General features: G+C 38.2%; 1 protein-coding gene across 1 annotated transcript in view; it reads left to right on the forward strand.

Annotated features, from left to right (window-relative positions):
* LOC106871629 (fibroblast growth factor receptor 1) overlaps positions 1-5,000 on the forward strand; it is a 410,995-nt gene that overhangs the window by 183,612 nt on the left and 222,383 nt on the right. The window contains exon 3 of the mRNA XM_089358087.1: positions 4,233-4,258. The gene's annotated coding sequence lies outside the window, so the exon portion shown is untranslated. The remainder of the gene's footprint in view (positions 1-4,232; positions 4,259-5,000) is intronic.

Genomic DNA, 5,000 nt, shown 5'->3' on the forward strand with positions numbered 1-5,000 from the left:
CTATGTGGCCATGGCTATATGGTCGAGAAGAACTTAATTCCATCTCATAGGAGAACACCTTGGACATGTGTCTTTCCCGATAGCCTCTGTACAAACCAATTCCTTTAATGGAAATTCTAAACGGAGAGATGTCTGGATTCCAATCGGACCAACCGTTCATCTTCTGAAGTGGAAGGCTTTATCCGTCATCCGGTTTAATGTTTCCACCTATCCCTGGTTACCATTCCACTGTTGCCAGCATTCATTACATTCAGGGCAGAAGCCGGACAATTAATCCCTCCTTCCTCTTATGATAACCCAGAGACGCCACTCAGCAGTGTTTAATCAATAAATACATTACAATGGTTTGTGTGCGTATTTACGTCTTTGTGTATGTGTGTGTGTTTGTTTTAATGTTCACGTATATTTGTGTGTTGGTTTATATTTTTTAAATATATTTTGTATTCATTAGTGGTTAATTAACATCTAAAGGATTGTGTAATTAACATAATTCTCATTCCGTTGAACTTCGTCGCAGATTGCTCCCGCGTCACTGTTCTGAGGCTAACACATAATGTAAAAGACACACATACACACACACACACGTATCTGTGTGTATACATACATGCATAGATGTAATGTCCATTAGTAAATACATGCACTTACATACATCCATGCACACGCATGTACAGATAGATACATACCTATATACATAGATATATAAATACACACACACACACACGCACACACACACATATGGTGGTTGTCTACTCTTTATGCAGAGTTTGACCACCCCCTGGTGGACAATGTATTGAAAAGACAACCAAATGGATAGCATATCTGATTTGGACCACCAAGAGCTGCAGTTAAGTTCTGATCTTTGTAGACCTTAAAATGTCTTTGAGGCCTCCATTAGATTTGCAGACCTTATGGCATACACGACACTGAAAGGTGAGCAGAGTAGTTCGTAGCGGTTCGCTTTTCATGAATCCTCAAGCATATGGCCCGCTCCACAAAAAATTTCAGGCCTTGTGCCAAGCGTAGAAAAGAATATAATAAACTCAGTCGTAGTAAATCCATAGTGAAGGCTTATGTGTCTCTAGCGTTTCTCTACCGCTTGCACGTTAATTTCACGATCAACCGGAATCATCGTTGACGTAACCAGTGCTTACAAGTGTTTAATATAATGAACCCAGTTTCAGCAAATACGTACATTGTCTTTAATTGTCATATATTTTGTAAACCCAATAACTAGGTCAATGCAATTTCTTAGCAACTAAACAATATTATTGCCATTTGATGCTATTAAGTATGTAATTATGGACGCGGTTGTTTTTGTCGTAGAAAATGTCAGTCTAATATTACCAGCGAATAGCCCGTATTTTACACACAGATCCATAATAACCTCGAGCAATCACTTCGAAAGCCAGCTTCAACTTCGCTCGCTTTTTACTCTCTTTTACTTGTTTCAGTCATTTGACTGTGGCCATGCTGGGGAACCGCCTTTAGTCGAACAAATCGACTCCAGGACTTATTCTTTGGAAGCCTAGTACTTATTCTATGAGTCTCTTTTGCAGAACCGCTAAGTTACGGAGACGTAAACTCACCAGCATCGGTTGTCAAACGATGTTGGGGGGACAAACAAAGACAAACAAACACACGCGCGCGCGCGCACGCACACACACACATATACGACGGGCTTCTTTCAGTTTCCGTCTACCAAATCCACTCACAAGGCTTTGGTTGGCCCGAAGCTATGGTAGAAGACACCTGCCCAAGGTGCCACGCAGTGGGACTGAACCTGGAACCATGTTGTTCGTAAGCAAGCTACTTACCACACAGCTACTCCTTAGACTGCGGCCATGCTGGGGCACCACCTTGAAGAAGCTCGGTCAAACGGATCGACCCCAAGGACTCATTTTTTAAAGCCTGATATTTATTCTAACAACCGCTTTACCGAACCCCTAAGTTACGGGGACATAAACACAGGTTTGAGACAAACACACGCACATATTGTAATAGAAAACATGCACCCAAGGTGTCACACAGTGGGACTGAACCTGGAACCATGCGGCTGGGAAACAACCACACAGCCACACCTGCGCCTATCTATTTAATTTTGTTTTGTGTTTTAGCTATAGAATTTCAATCATGTCATGAGAAGCATGCAGGAGAAGTTACTTGTAGTTATTTTCTGTTTGTTTAATCAACCCTCAGACTGGTTTTAAAATTTTAGGGTAAAGGATAAGGTACAAGTCATTTACATCAAAGACCAATGCTCAACTGGTACTTATTTGATCGAATCCCGAAAGATTGAAAGACAAAGTCAGCCTTACCGGAATTTGAACACAGAATGTAAAGACCGAAGATATGTTGCGGCGCCTTCATAATACTAACCTAATTTTCAGTTTATAAAAGTTCCAATTCTGTCCGGTATTTCTATGTATTCTATCTTGTCTTCGATTGGACAGCTACAGGGAATCTGCCTAATTCTTTTGTCCTAGTCTTTACATATTCTACACATACTGCATTATGCTTCGTTACAACCCTTTAATAATTTCTGGTACCAGACATGAAGAAACCTTCAATCTTACCCTTTTGCTTTTTCTCCTTTGACTCATTATTTTTTCGTAGACTATTCCCAATCTGTACGGTAGTTTTTTCGTAGTTTTTTTTTCTTCTTTTCTGTTTATCAATTGTTTCAGGCATTGGATTGCAGCCATGTTGGCACACCGCCTTGGAGGGTCTAATCGACTTCAGTATTTATTTTAGAGTCTGGCTCTTACTGTGTCGGCTTCTTTTGCCGATCTGAGTAGTTACAGACGTAAACAAACCAACGCCAATTGTCAAGCGGTAGAGGGTGTGGGGACGAACACAAACAAGACACACAGACACTAATACGCACGTACGCGTGCACATACACATATACATATTATATATCTATATATATATGTGTGTGTGTGTGTATGTATATTCATTTACGAACAGAGACAAATGTTTTGGGGGAAGCAAGCTTCTTACCACACAATCACACTTGCGCCTATATTTGTGGTAAATTCAATTTATCTCACATCTGAGATGGCCTGTTCTAACTGCAGTCACTTTTGTTTTCTATTTTGATGCATACCATCGGACATCTTGCGTTTAGCTCTGCTCTCAATATTAATTTCATGTGGCCACAATATTCCTTCCTGACCGTTTCCTTTGTCGGTATTGTACTTTGTCATTTAGTTCATTTATTCCTAAGTTTTTATATAATCCTGTTTCGCCTAATTCTCTTATCTTTGGCTTTTTATCTAACATGATAGTCTTCTTAATGAATTTTCCTATCTTCACGGTTCCCTTGATGATATTTTTTCCATTTAGATTTGCATATTAATTCCTCAAGTAAATTTGTGCTGTCTGTGACAGCGTTTTTTGTTATCCATCAATTCCAGCGTATAACTTGAGGTCGTCCATTTACAAAAAAAATAAGTGATTGACGTCCAGTAGCAATTATGTTAAAGTCCAGCCTAGTTTAATATCTTGGTAATTTTTTTTATTTATGAGCGAGTCTGATAAAATGCTGAGTGACACTTCTTCGCGTTCTTTCTTCACGTTCTGAATTCTAATAACGCCGAAGTCGGCTTTGCTTTTCAGCCTTTCATGGTCGATAAAATAAATACCAGCTGAACACCGAGGTTGATGTAATCGACTTATCCCTTACACTGAAATTGCTGGCCTTGTGCCAAAATTTGAAATCCTCATCATCATCATAATCATCATCGTCATCATCGTCATCATCATCATTTCAGGGGTATTTGGCCTTGTGACTGACACGAACGGATTAGATTCTGGGATTGATCCGGTACCAGATAAGCATTCTAGAATATTTTTCTTGTTTACTTAATTTTTGGGAGCGGTCGGGTTCATTTTCAGTATTCTTGTTTGTGAGAGCAGTCGAGTTTATTTCAGATATTCTCATTTTAAAAATCATCCCCGGATAATCATTGAGAGGACGTTGGTGTTGCCTTGGCGGAGGTCTGCGCTCTCTCAGTGCTCTTGTTGTTGTTGTTGTTGTTCTTCTTCTTCTTCTTCTTCTTCTTCTTCTTCTTCTTCTTCTTCTTCTTCTTCTTCTTATTATTATTATTATTATTATTATTATTATTATTATTATTATTATTATTATTATTATTATTATTATTATTATTTTTTTTTTTTTTTTGCGCACTACGTCTATGACATTGCAATAACTTTCATTTTATATATTTCAGGTGAAATACTCAACATACATTTTCAGGTAAGAGCTTCAAATTTTCATTTATTATATGCATACCTGAATGATTGCTCGTGTGTATGTGTGCATGTGTATGTACTAAAATATCAGTATACGTTTACATAATTACATCGTTGTCTTCATTCTCTATAGTACTTTTCATTCATTCATTCGCCGCTTCAATGTATATTTATCGAACAAATAACCAGAGATACACAAGAAGATAAATACAGTTCTGTCCCTTTTATCGTGTAATTAAATTGGATGTGTCTGACTGTCCATCAATCAGTCTCTCTATCAATGCATCCATCTACACACGTGTGTGCGATATACGCGTAATTATATGCTTATATGCTACGTGAACTTACGAATGAATATATCTTTATATATGTATATGTGTGTGTGTGATTATATGTGTATCTATATATATATATATATATATATATACTTACCTAGAGAGAGAGAGAGAGCCAGACAGACAGAGACACACAGAGACAGACAGACAGAGACACACAGAGACACACAGAGACAGACAGACAGACAGATAGATAGAGATGTACACCTCACATCGCAGCCTATATGTATGTTATATATTACACTATAAATATTTGCTATGTGTGTGTGTGTGTGTGTGTGTGTGTGTGTGTGTGTGTGTGTGTGTGTATTTCAGGATCTCATGAAATCAAAGGCACCAAAGTAGAGTCAGGGATGGTATACCTGTGTACTAACTAATGTCTCCGGACATTCTCGTACTTACAAAAGCAAA

Source organism: Octopus bimaculoides, chromosome 9, assembly GCF_046866305.1.
Source record: "Octopus bimaculoides isolate indiv1 chromosome 9, ASM4686630v1, whole genome shotgun sequence".
NCBI lineage: Eukaryota > Metazoa > Mollusca > Cephalopoda > Octopoda > Octopodidae > Octopus > Octopus bimaculoides.